Here is a 14,345-nt window from a genome sequence, read left to right as displayed (position 1 = left end):
AACAGTGTGACTATGTCCAGGTGATCTCATAAACCTGTGTGAGCTTTAGTAAGTGGGGTAATGCCGCCTTGATGATGGAATCCTAAGACTTAAAAGAAGACTGGCCATGTTGAGATCTGTAAGGTGCCTGGAAGGTAAAAAAATGCTTCTGGGCTGGGCGCAGGGTGGGGGTAGGGTGGAGCGTGGGGGGTGTGACTCAGCTGTAGAGTCTGCCTAGAATCCCCCTGTGAGGGCTCAGTGTGAGAGAGCCCTGGCGTCCCCTGACCCCCTACGCATGCGCATGCGCATGGTGGTCAGCCTCCCTACACATAAGGGGGTCAGTGTGTACTTAGATCTAACTTTCAGAGGGTGACAGAAACCTTGGGGGTGATGACAGGGCCTGGGCAGGAGCAGCGCCAGGGTCATCCGGGTGAGCTCACAGAAATTCTCCGGGAATATAAGAAAACACCTCCCGCCATCTAATCTCCAGCCCGAATGCAGTCAGTTTTTTATAAAGCAAAAATCGTTCTAAAGAGCTTCTGGTCCGTGTGCATGGTGCAAGATGTGGCGAACGCTGTCAGACGGTTCTAATGGGAATCGAGTGCTCGCCTGTGAATCTGTTCTCAGCTACTCTCTCTTGGAAAATGGAAATGTTATTCCCAGCATAGCCAGGGAGTGCCCACCCACACCTTTCATTCTGTCACTAGGAGGTTATTTATAAAGTTTAATGAGTCCCACGCACACGTCCCAGTGATCACCATTTCACAGCAGTCTTTGATACACAACTTCTCCTGAAGCTCCGGATGCTGCCGACAGGGGAGGGGAGATGGAACCACTCTGTGCTCTTTGTGTAAGAAAACAGACAAAGGTCCTCTTAGTGTGAGAACACCACTTCCTAGTAGCCATGACACTGCCACTCCCCAAGGGAGGCTGGGAACACAAGCAGCTTCAGAGTCAGAGAGCCTGGTCTTGTGTTGGTGGGACTATCAAGAGGACCAGGTTTTACTGATCTTTGCACACCTACTTCATGAAGCAAGCAGTGATCGTTTGGTATCACACTGGCAGTATTTAGCAAGACCCTGCTTCATTCAGCTCTCAGAACCCCCAACTGACTCACATTTAAAAAGGGCAGCAGATAGGGAACCCGGCTTGTAGTTCAGTGGGTAGAGCACCTGCCTAGTATGAGCAAAACCCAGAGAGGTATAAACTGGTCGTGGGAGAACATGTCCTGTAATTCCAGCACTGGGGAGGCAGAGAAAGGGGGATCAGGAGTTCAAGGTTATTCTTGGCTATGTAGTTGAGTTCAAGGTCAGCCTAGAGTACATAGGAACCTACCTGGATAAAAAGGAGAGAGAGAGAGAGAGAGAGAGAGAGAGAGAGAGAGAGAGAGAGAGAGAGAGAGATTTTTTCACTGCCTGAGTTCAACTTCCAGAACTAGCATGTAGAAAAAAATAATGGAGACCTGAGTTTGTCCATATGCTCACCAAGACATAAGGATACACACACACACACACACACACACACACACACACACACACACCTGCACATCACATACATACACATACACACATACACAATAATAATAAAATTAAAATTAAGAAAGAAAGAAAATTAATTAAAGAGAAGGATTTTTTTTTTTTTAAATCGGATCATGAAATTGAGGAATCTTACAAGGTGCTGGCTTCAGGCCAAATCAAAGAAACTTGGCAGTGCCTCTATATAGCACACTATATGATTTACATAATACATCAACACCGAGGCTGATCTGTACTTCCGTAATAAAGGTGTTTGCCCTCAGAAGACAGAAGCCTGACAACCTGCGCTCAATCCTTAGAACCCACTTAAAAATGGATGGTGAGGACTGACTCTACATTAGCTGTCTTCTGGCCCACAAATGGGCACCATGGAACTTCCCCCCCCCACATTATGTGCACACACAGTAGCAACAAATAAAAAAATTAAATGATTCATATACTATACAAAACTTGTTTTTTAATTATGTGAACGTTCATCTATGTGTGAAGGCAGTGCCGGCAGAGGCCAGGAGAGGGCGCTGGTTATCTGGAGCTGGAGTTACAAATGGTTGTGAGCTGCCCGTGTGGATGCTGGGAATTTAATCTGAAAGAGCAACCAGTGCTCTTAACTGCTGCGCTAGCTCTTCAGACGTACAGTTTCTAACTGAAGCACATAAACTAAAGACACTGTTTCTCTTCTCTCTAAAGAAAGGGCTGCTGTTTACTGAGAATGAGGAAGGCATCTTCCTGATCCCCAGCACAGTCACCTGGCCAGACATCTTCCCATCTTCTGTCTTTTACCAAAACCACAGTTTGCATTTCATTACTGTGGATTTTCCCACCTACAGCTTTTCAGTCTTTTCCTTCTACGTGGGTGGAAGACAGTTTCCTTGGCTTGGCAATTTGAAAGAATACAGTTTAACTGTTCTGTGAAACATCTAGAGATTTGAGTTTCTACAATGTTACTCTGTGAATTTGTATTTGTTTGTTGTTTATATATTTAGTTATCTACCTACCTACCTACCTGTCTACTGAGACAGAATCACCTTATATAGCCACCTCAGTCTGGTCTCCCATCCATGTGATCCTCCTGCCTCTGCAGAGTGAACGGGGAGGGTTCACTTGAGTTCTCTCCAGTCAGGTATATTTCCATGGTTCTGCTTCTGGATTTGGGTCACCTGAAAGGGCATGTTCAGGAAGGCAGCCTTTGTGCAGAAACAGAGATGTTCTGATTGCCCTTCATTTCTTTCTTTCTTTTTTTTTTTTTTTTTTTTTTTGGTTCTTTTTTTCGGAGCTGGGGACCGAACCCAGGGCCTTGCGCTTCCTAGGTAAGCGCTCTACCACTGAGCTAAATCCCCAGCCCCCCTTCATTTCTTTATGTTCAGCACATGCCCAGTATTCCAGAGTGGGACTGACCTAAAGATATTTCATGCACCTGACTTTTTACCCACAAGCGCCTTGACCCACACAGTGTGGTGGAGTTACGAAGGGATTGTTATTGAACTGAGAGCATACTGCTCTTCCGGACGGTTTGGTTCCACATTGGGCAGCTCACAACTACCTGTGCCTCCAGCTCTAGGGGGATCTGATGCCTCTGGTCTCTAAGGGCTCCTGTAATCGTACACACAGACACATAGATGTTCACAGAAATAAAAATAATGATAAGAAATCTAAAGATATTATAAAGCCAGTTTTATCTGCTGCACCTCCACCATTTTCTCTCATGGATAGAGACAATGACAGGTTGTAGTGACTTTAAATTTGAGTTAAAGTAAGGTAGACATTTGGAAAAGGGCCTGCTGGAGCCCTGAGGGGTCCGTATCTCAAGTATGATTTTGTACATACGTACATGATGAACACACAGATGTAAATTTGTTTTTGAGATAGGATTTCTCTGTGTAGTCCTGGCAGTCCTTAAATTCACTCTGGCAACCAGGCTGGCTTCAACTTCGGAGATCTGCCTTCTCCCTCCTCCCAAGTGCTGAGATTAAAAGCACGCACCACCACCACCACCTGGCTACACATATGTATATTCTTGATTCCATACAGCCAGCTCCCACTTTATAATATAAGCTGCTTTTAATTTGCCTTTCTTTTGGTCTGTGCTGAGGACTGAACACAGAGTCTCACACGTGTTGAATATGGACTGAGAGAGGAGCTGCCCCCAGCTAATGGAATACGTGTGGGGTGAGGCAGGACCTTCATCCGCTTCAGTCTCTGCTCTAACTTCAGCACCAATAGGTCCAGGCATGCTGTGGCCAATATTGAATTGAGCTGTGTGTCCCTGCTTGGTACCCTGGAGGCTGATTTTGGAGTAAGATGAGATCAGAGAATTAAATGAATGCATATAGTTCAGATCCACATCTGCTAAATTTCTTGTGCATGTATGTGTGCATGTATATATGTGTGTGCATGTATATTTGTGTGCATGCATGTGTATGTGTGAATGTGTGTGCATGTATGTGCATGCATTTGTGAGCATGTATATATGTGTGTGCAAGTATATGTGTGCATCATGCTTGTGTATGTGTGAGCATTTATATGTTGGTATGTATGTGTGTGCATGTGGACGTGGATGTGTGTATGCATGTGTATGTGCCTGTATGTGCATGTATGTTTGAGCATGTATATATGTGTGTATGTGTGTATGTATATGTGTGTATGTATATGTGTGCTTGTATATGTATGAGCATGTGTGTGTGCATGTATGTGCACACATTTGTAAGCACATATATATGTGTGTGCATGTGTATGTGTATGTGTGTGTGTGCATGCATGGGTGTGTGTACATGGTGTTGTTTATCTCCTCTTTTGTTGAGATAGGATCTTTCTCACTGGTCTGGAGCTCACCGAATAGTCAAGGCTGGCCCAGGGATCCACCTGTCTCTACCCCCTCAGCTCTAGAATTGCAAGCATGTGCTGTGCTGCCCTTACTTCAGGGGCTTAAACTCAGGTCGTCTTGCTCATGCAGCAAGCACTTGGCTGACGGAGCTGTCTCTATAGTCTCCCACATCTGTAACTTTTCTTCTCAATGACACAGAGTGGGCATTTGTGGTGAGAAAGGTGCTAGGGAATGGTGTGAATGAAGCTGAGCATACCCAGTCCTGAGGGCTCCCGGTTGGTTTTTCTTCTTCTGATGTAGTTATCCTCCATGTCCAGTGAGTGGGCTCCTCCAAGGTGCCAATCTGTCAGAAACCCTTCCTGTCTGCGAAAGCTGTCCGAGGTGGGTGTTCAGAACTTCATGCTTCCAGATGCAGTGGCGGACTCTCACTAGACCAACTTCGACAGGTTGGCCTTTGTCCTCTCTGCCTAAAGACTCTTCTCCTGTGGGTGAAGTTTTCTTATGTTACTTATGGGTCACTTCTGCCAGGGGTGTATTGCGTGTGAATGGACCCTCTGCTACCCAGCCCCACATTTTTGGGCCCCATGCGAACCAAGCCTTTGGCTTGGAGGACCCTTGAATTCCCTCCATCCCTCAGAAGAGGATGAGGTCATCTTTGAGCAGCTCCAATCTCTGTCATTGTCTAATAGTCTGGATACATAGTATATTTGCACAGTTGGGCTCTCTTCTTACGGACTTGGGAAGGGAAGAAGGACTTTGACATGAATGAGCTGTGATGGGAGGGACTGGAGTTCCTGGGTCCACGTGGGCTGTGCAAATGTTTCCATTGATAAGAATGTTGGTTGAATGTGGATCTTGAAAGAGATGAGTGGGTGTATCTATTCACTGTGGCTTGGTCAACGTTCAGTCATGGCTTCTTCATGATCTGTGGGATGGGGAGAAACCCAACTGGGAAGGTCAGCTGACAGATACTCCCCAAGCCACCTCCATGTGTTTAGCCAGCAGGTCTGCCTCGGAAGGTTTGAAGTGACAAAGCCATTTCCAGTCCCAGCTACCTTCTTGGCCAGACTTGGAAACAGCACTGCTTAAGCTAGTGTCTAGCTAGGAAATAGGTGGGAAATTTCCTTTCTTTGGAAATGTCTTCCCTGGCCTCCAGAATTGGGTGGAAGTCATCCATGGTGAATAATTGCAGGTGATTTCCCCTTGCTTTATTACAACCCTGCCCAGAAGACCAGCACTCAGGTAAAGCCATACCTTGCTAGTCCTTAAAATTAAGATGAAAGGACTAGAGAGAGGCCTCAGAGGTTAACAGAACGCGTTGCCCCTCCGAATTAACTGAGTTTGATGTCTGCACTCACGTCAGGCAGCTCAGAACTGTCTGTAACTCCAGCTCCAGGAGATCTGGTAGATGCCTCTGGTCTCCAAGGCACCTGCACTCACATGCACAGAAACATGCACACACACTCACACAATATACACACGCATGCTATACACATTCACTCACACACACACTCTCACACACACACACTCACACACACACACACACAATTTTAAATAATGGTTTCAAATCGGGGTTAAAGAGTTGAACGTGTGCCTGTAGTTGTCAGCACTTGGGAGAAAGAGGATGGTGAATTCAAGGTCAGCCTTAGCCATGTGATGAGACTCCTCACAAAACAAGGTAATTAGAATTTAAAAAAAAAAGATATCCAAAGGAAAAGCAAAGCGGGGCCGTGAGTAATATTCATGGAACACTTACCAAGCACAAGGCACCCTGCCTGTCACCTGAATACATCCCTGGCAGATGGAGAAGCCTGTAATTATCTTGGCTTTAGAGGTAAAAGTAAACCTTAAAGAGCTTGCCCACCAACAAGACCATAGGCTATGCAGATATCAGTGCTGGAATTTGAACCCAGAACCCTGGAGATGGCCCACTCTCTCTCACCCATGACCAGGTACTCACGCCTCCCTTGCCTGACTTCATTTAATTGTGTGTTAGAAAATGTGTGTGTGTGAGAGAGTGCGTGTGTGCACGTATGCACGTATGTGAGCTCATGTGGTGTGCCAGTGCAAGAGCGTGAGTGTATATTGTATGAGTGTGTATAGCATGTGTGAGTGTGTGTGCTGTGTGAGTATGTGGGGTATTTGTGTGTATGTGTGTGTGTGAGAGTGAGTGTGTAGCATGTGTGTATATATATTGTGTGTGGTATGCATAAGTGTGTATATGTGTGAGCATGTGTGGTGTGTGTGTGAGTGAATGTGTGTAGTATGTGTGTGTATATGTGTGAGTATGTGTGGTGTGTGTGTGGTGTGTGTGTGTGTGAGTGTGTGTGTGAGAGTATGTGTGTGTGAGTGAATGTGTATAGCATGCGTGTGTATATTGTGTGAGTGTGTGTGAGTGTGTGAGTGTGCGTGTGTGTGTGCGTGTGAGTGTGTGTGTGTGTGTGTGTGTGTGTGTAGGTCAGAAGGCTGCTCTAGGGAGCTGATTCCTTCTTACATCTTGCTGGATCAGACCTACATGGAAACACCTCTACCTATAGCACCCTCAATTCTTGAAACCCCCCTCCTTCTCCCACCCAGCTACAAGACAGCTGGCTGGCATCCAATGGTCATGAAGAGAAAAGAACAGCCAGGTTAGGAGCATCAGGTGCCTGAAGAACCCTATCATGGGGGTTCCTATGGTAGCTTTGCCGGGAGAGGGCTTGTCTGTCACTTATAGAGCCCTGGCTTGATTCCCAGCACCACACGGCACTATCCATGGTGGTACGTGCATGAGATTCCAGCACCCAAGGGTGCCAGTCAAATGGGGGGCAAGGAGGCAGGAAGATGCCTGACTGGAGGTGGCTACAGGCTGAGTTCAAGTCCAGCTTGGACTAGATAAGATCCTGTCTTTCCTATCAGCCTCACTATTGTGAGGTTCCCCTGGCCCGTGGCTGTGGATGTCAACTCTTCCCACCTTGGAAATGGGCCCCGCATGTCTGGATACTCTCTTTGAGCCAGGGTAGATGACAGGAACCTCTTGTTGGGGATTGAATACGCCACCGCCAAAATTCATCTTTTGGAATGTGACCTCACGGGGGTGGTGGTGGTGGTGGTGGAATAAGGGCTTTATAGAGGTAATTAAACTGAAATAAAGTCATTAGGGTGGCCCTGCCTCCTTGCCCCCCATTTGACTGGCACCCTTGTAAAAGAGCAAGTGTTCACATAGGCACGTGGGAGAGGGCCACGTCCTTGTGGAAGCAGAGAGAGGGCCATGCATCCACTGGATACAGAATGCCATATGGAATGCTTGGAGTGGTCGCCATTGCCTGGTAGAGGGAAGGTCAGCTCCTCACCACACAGAAAGAGCTGACCAGCTAAAGGTAGGAGGATATGTTTCTTTCCTTGAAGCTACTCAGCCACACCGGCCCCAGGAAATCCAGTCAGTCCTGAAGGAGAGACATGGGCTGGGGACGGTGCTCTGTGTGGGTGATCACTAGTTTGGGGTGGTCCTTCCAAATCTATTCCACACATCACAGGGAAGGACTTCCCCCTCGGGAGAGCAGTTCCTGCTGGTGCTATTAAGCACAGAGTCCTTGATGGTTTCTGGTGCCTTTGATATCTTTAGAAATTCAAGATAACGTTGAAGTTTTGCAGCAGGAGGTTCAGACTCCATTCCCAAACTTGGGATGTGGGGCTAGTCAGGGCTTGATTCACCTCAAGGCCTTGTGTTTGCTATCTTGGGTGTAAAGCTATCTCCTAACAAGTAGCCATGTGGGGCTTAGTTTCGATTGTGAGCCTGTGGGTAGCTGGATGGGTCTAACCATTGAACTTACTGGGTGATATGGGGGAGCTGCTGGACAGGAGTTATGAACCAGATGAGATGGCTTTGCTGGTGTTAGCTTGGCATCTGTGTGATGTGGAGGTCATCCAGTATACCCAGTCTCTCAGAGCCCTCATGGTTTCCTTTGTGTTTTCCGGACGGGGAGCAATCAGGAAGTGAGGAACAAAGAAGAAATAGCAGGAACTGACATCACTAGGCTCAGAGGCTGGTGTCTCAAGTAACACTGGATCCCAGGACAGTAGGCCTGAGGCCTTGCCCAAGGCCACCTTGTTTGTTTTGTTTGTGCTTTGTCTATTTGCTGTTGAGACAGCTCTCGGACCTCCGCCCAGGCTGGCTAAGAACTCACTGTGTAACCTGGGCTAGCTTCAAACTCACGGTGATCCTCCTGCCTCAGCCTCTCAAGTGCTGGGATTGCAGGCAAGTTACCCGCTCTCATCATGTCTTCTACCTTCTTTTCTTTACTCTCCCTCTCTCCCTCCCTTCTTCCACACTGAGGGCTGGAAGCCAGGGCCTCCAACACACTAGGCAACCACTCTGCCGCGGAACATGCGCACTCCAGAGTCTACTGTAAGCATCTGGTCGTTTAGGGTCTGGGGAACAGATTCATAGTTCCTACCTCCGAAAGTCTGTCCCCATAGGAAGAGGGCCTGAGGCAGGGGTTAGTTTTGGCTGTTAAGTGCTGATTGGAATAGAGGCAAAGTTTGCAGCTGAGGGCAGCTGGGCCCCTGATAACAAAGTAACAAAGATCAGCTATTCCCTGCCCCACTTGGGAGCTGGGGCCAGCGTGTCTGGGGCCTTGAGCATCTCCTGCCTCCTCCTCCAGCCCACAACAGTATCTCATTCTCTAGAAGCCTGTGTCAGAGGATGCTCAACCTCTTACAGATTTTTACCCATTTCTTCCCCAGGGGACCAGGGACACACTGACCTGCAGAATTCTCCTTCTGTCTCCATTTTGTCTCTGAGGTTCTGAGGTCTTCGACAACACTTGTCTCAAGCCCTGCTTATGCACCAGTCACCTGTCTTACCCTTGTCTGTCTGTTTGTTTGTTTGTTCCTTTGTTTTCCTTTCACAACCACCCATTAAGGAATGAGACTCATTGCACAGAGCAAGTAACAGAGGACAAGAGAGACGGGAAAACATTTGCTGGGCATAGGCAACGGGGAAGTGGCAGAGCAGAAGTTTGAACTCACAGCCATGTCCAAGAGCTTCACCCTGCAGTTTGGCTTCCCACCCCAGTAATCTCTCCCCATTCCCAGGCCCACCGTGGCTTAGAGAGAGACAGGCTGCAGTTGAGCTGAGCCCAGAAAACTCCTTTTGCCCTCCAGCTTTTAAATCCCTGTGCTCAGCGGGCTCTCTTTCCCGACTCCCTCCGCTCCTTCAAGCCCCCACTCAGTGAGACCAAAAGGTCAGAGTGTGGGTGACCGGCCAGCAAAAGCAGCTAGAAGCACAATGTCTTCTACCAGCTACGGGCAACACCCTGGATGTATAAATGCTTGATTTATTTTATTTTATTGTTCTTATGGCTCAGGGTCCAGTATGGGCCATAAATGAATTTAAGAGACTTCGGAGTACAGAATTTAATATAGCTGGTGTTATTAAAGAAAAATGGTACAGAGAACCCGTGGGGACAGGCAGGCTCCCCCCCCCATCTCCCCATCTCTTGTCACCTGCCATCTTACTGGGGTGAAGGTTTGGGGGAGGGTAAGTCCTCCATGGGGGAGGGAGCAAGAGGGGACTGAGCCAAAGTGAGCTGAGAACTCCCAGGGAGGTGGCTGGGGTCACTCTTCCCAGGATGCCTGAAGCTCCAGTGAATAAACAGTCAAGTAGGGACACTTACGGGGTGGGCATGAGACAGGACTTTCTAGATAAGGAGAGGGCTTATCAGCCTATAAAAATACCACTTTCACCTATCAGTTAACCTTCTTCTCCTGGGAAGAGACAGAGGGTAGAAGAAAGGAGCCAGGGATGAGGGACAGAGGCCACACAGAGGAACAGAGGGAGGGATCTTGGGACATCCTCTCCTTCCATATATATACATATATGTATATATATGTATATGTATATGTGTATATGTATATATGTATATGTATATATGTACATATATATATGAGGTGCGTGTGTGTGTGTGTGTATGGTGTGTGTGTGTGTGTGTGTGTGTGTGTGTGGCACTACAACCCTGCACATCCCTGATGCATTCATCCTATCTGATCTGAGAGCGTCTCACATGCCCCCCACCCCAGGTCCGAGTCCATCTGTCATATGAACATGATATATTTGATTGCACCTGTGTTTACCTTAGCGCCCTTTATGCGAAAAGCACGGTAAACGAATAAACTCGAACGTCAGGGATAGCAGCAACCACCAACAAGGGGGAACAGCAGAGGCAGAGGGAAAGAACAGAGGAGCCACGTGTGTGAAGTCCTGGGGAAGTAACAGAAGGTGCGGGAGGTGGAGGCAGAAAGGGAGCCAGGCGGGAGGTGGGACCTACAGACAGAAACCAAGCACAGCCTTCAGAGGTGGGAGGTGGGATTTTATCAAAGACCTTCAGATGCCCTTCGGAGGGCTATAGGTAGGGAGGTGGGAATCATATGCCATCTCAAGTTTGTACCAAACAGTCAACTCAGAGATTCCTCAGGGAGCCTGCTGGTCACTTGATATGAGGGTGATGTGTGGAGAACCACGGCAAGGTCCTCCCTTAGGAGTCACCGTGGTGTGGTCTGCACAGTGGTCAGAGGATGCTGGGCCCAGCCTCAGCTGGGCTCTGAAAACCTGGTTCTCTGTGTACCTATCCCTCCTTGAGCAGAATTAAGGAATCTGTTTGACCAGTGGTTGATTTGCTTTAAGGTCCTGGGGCTTCTGTGAGGCTGACAGAAGGCAAGGAAAATTGGCTGAGGGTCGAGCTGTGGTTAGAGTTGAGCTTGTTCTGTCTGCTCCAAGTCCACATATCTGTCTTTCCTCCCCACGGGTAACTCTCAGGCTGGACAAGATATATTGAGTCAACAGACTCCCTTAGGGGGGCTTCACTAACCCTGCCTGTGCCCATCAAGGGAGGGTGGGCGAGTAAGGGAAGAGGTTAGGCCCATGTGTGGCAGACATAGACATGTCAATCATGAATGAATGGGTATGGGCGGGATCCGGTGTGTGCACGAACTTATGTGTGGGGTGGGTGAGCTAACTCACCTGCACCATATTGCTGTAGACATTTAATACGGCCGACAGTTGATTCGCGTCAGGGTTATGCGGTGTGCTGGACCGTGAGGGGGCCGACCAGGCGTGAGGTCGGGTGAGGAGCAAGGTCCTCCTGAGTGTGTAACCATAAAGTCGCAGGTTTGCATCTGCGGCTGGTTAGGAGCAATCACGGGCGTGACTACATTGTCCTGCTCGTATGTTAATGTTTTCATGAGACACGCTACGACTCTACACGTACTGTGTGTGCTCTAAGTGACACGTAGCAGTGTCCTTGGCATCCTGTTGCTGTGGAAGTGCTGGCTGGTGGCATAGGAGGTCTTGGCTGATGGGAGCAGGTGAGACAGCCTCCTGCTTTTTTTTTTTTTTTTTTTTTTTTTTGGTTCTTTTTTTTTTCAGAGCTGGGGACCGAACCCAGGGCCTTGTGCTTCCTAGGCAAGCGCTCTACCACTGAGCTAAATCCCCAACCCCGACAGCCTCCTTCTCTAACACCATGGAGCCGAGGAGGGTCAGGCCAGAGAGGCTTCGAAACACTGGTTTGCCACCAGCAGCTACTGGCTCCTGGAACCCCCCGGGTCTTCTCACTGGGAACAAGGTGAGAGGCTTACACGGAGCTGAGCACTGGAGGCAGCCAGAAGAAAATGGCCAGGGGTAGGAGTTAAAGGAAACTCCCTGGTCCCTGGACCAGGACGCCTGGGAGGCTATGGAAGGACAGGAAGAAGCATGTTCAGCCATACTTGCTCCTTTTCCTCCTCAGGCACCTTTTGCCCAGTTCCCAGGAAGGGGCTGTGGAGTTTGTTTCCAAATATAGACAGGGGGGGCCCCTGGCTGTCTGTAGACACCCCTTCTGGCCTATAGAATACTGTGCCTTAAGAGAATTGACTGTCAGAGAGCAGCTTTAGGCCCACACCTGGAATGGCTGGTGACTCACTGATCATAAAGGTAGATGGTTAAAATGGGGAGATGGGGGTGTGGGTCAGGGGGTAAAGGGGCTTGCTGCCAAGTCTGATGATTTAAGTTCAATTCCCCAAGACCCACATGGTAAAAGAAGAAACATGACTCCTGCAAGTTGACCTCTGACGCCCACATACATATATAGGTGTGCACAGTCACACACACACACACACACACACACAGACACACCCCACACACATACACATGCATATACATACATGGCCCTTTCATGATTACAGGCATATATATGACCATTCTACACTGCCTGTGCCCCATGGTCCTGTACACTATAGGTCACAGGTGTTTTCATACAAGGAGAGAGGGCTGGGGAGATGGCTCAGTGGTTAGAGCACTGACTGTTCTTCCAGAGGTCCTGAGTTCAAATCCCAGCAACCACATGATGGCTCACAATCATCTCTGATGGGACCCAATGCCCCTCTTCTGGTTTGTCTGTAGACAATTATAGTATATATATGTATGTATATGTATATGTATATGTATATATATATGTATATGTATATATATGATGTATATTATATACAATCTTTAAAAAAGAAATATTCTTGTTTTTAAAAAAGCAAGGAAGTAAATGGAAAATAACTATATACTCAAATGTATGTGTGCATGCATTGCAGATGGATGTATGTTTTAATACTCCAAGGAAGCTTACATAATGACATATCTGCATGACTCTAAATTGACACGTATTTAAATGTATATATTTAAATACCCCAAGAGAGCCCACACAATGACACAAAACCTGTTGCCAAATGACATACGATCATAAATAATATCCAAGGATAGGCTGAGCATGGTGGTACACACATTTAGTCCCAGCACTTGAGAGGCAGAGGCAGATGGATGGATCTCTGAGTGTGAGACCTAAAAACCAAAACAACCAAAACAAAACAAAACAAAACAACAACAACAACAAATGCCGAGCAAGACAGCAGTTGCTGGGGCTGAGGCTTGGCCAGTAGAAAGCTTGCTCACTGAGCATAAAACCCAGGGTTCCAACCCCAGCACAGCATACAATTCCAGCACTCTGGAAATAGAGGAAGATTTGGAGGTCCCAATCCTGGAGATATAGAAGTCTTTCCAGGGAGGCATTCCCTGTAGAGTATGGTAAGGCAGCCTTAGGTGCAGGGGACAGAGGGGTCAGCACTTGACAGTGGGGACTCCATTTCAGGCACTGAGTTGGACTAAACTCTCAACCCCCCTTCTAAGGATTAGCCCTCTGTTTCTGGACTCAGGCAGCCTTGAGTACAGGGCACAGACTTGAGCATGATGTAGGACCCCTTCTAGTACCGCTACTTGGGCCCCAGGGTGTCAGCACAGCGGAGAGGCCAACGGAGAACTGCCTCTCTCCTGAAATAAAGTGATTTGGAGGGGGACTTAAGGATCCCACAGGCTAGCCCAGTACACAGGCTCCCTCAGCAGGCTAGCCCACAACTGGGCAGCATGCTGGGGGCAGGCAGTTTCCTCCGCAGGGGTGGGAGGATGTGGGGGAGTGAGGCTCCCTTTCAGCTCCTACCTGGGGTGCCAGACACTAAGATGTGGATGTGAGGTTTTGCTACTGCACCTGTCTTGTGTCCTTACACCTGAGTATGGCACTTCCTCCTGCCTCCGGGGCAGTGTGAACTGGCCTTAGGGTATGGGAACAAAACCCTCAGGTTTGGAAAGCAGGATTTCAGCCTCCCCCCCAAGCCCCCAGTGGTTAAGGATCAGCAAACCAGGGTCCTCTACTGTTTTGCTAGCTGTCAAAGGGAGAGGCAGAGAGAAATCGGGTACTCAAAGAACTCTGAACTTTTCTCAGGGGGTGGAGGAGCGCTCTGAGGTCAACAAGATGGCCTTTGAACTTACCCAACAGATTTGCTCAGGAAGCCCACCCCTGGTTCTGTACAGAAGCCAGAGGAGCTAATGATGAAGGTGCTGGGTGGGGGACTCTGTAGTCAGAGAGCCTGACCATGACTTGGGTCAGTGCCCCCCAGAAACTGCTTCCGCAAAGTAAAGGACACATGGGAATGTTTCGCTCTGGCAGGGACTGTGT

Source organism: Rattus norvegicus, chromosome 12 (genome assembly GCF_021556685.1).
Source record: "Rattus norvegicus strain SHRSP/BbbUtx chromosome 12, alternate assembly SHRSP_T2T, whole genome shotgun sequence".
Classification (NCBI taxonomy): Eukaryota; Metazoa; Chordata; class Mammalia; order Rodentia; family Muridae; genus Rattus; species Rattus norvegicus.
This window is presented reverse-complemented; position numbering follows the sequence as displayed.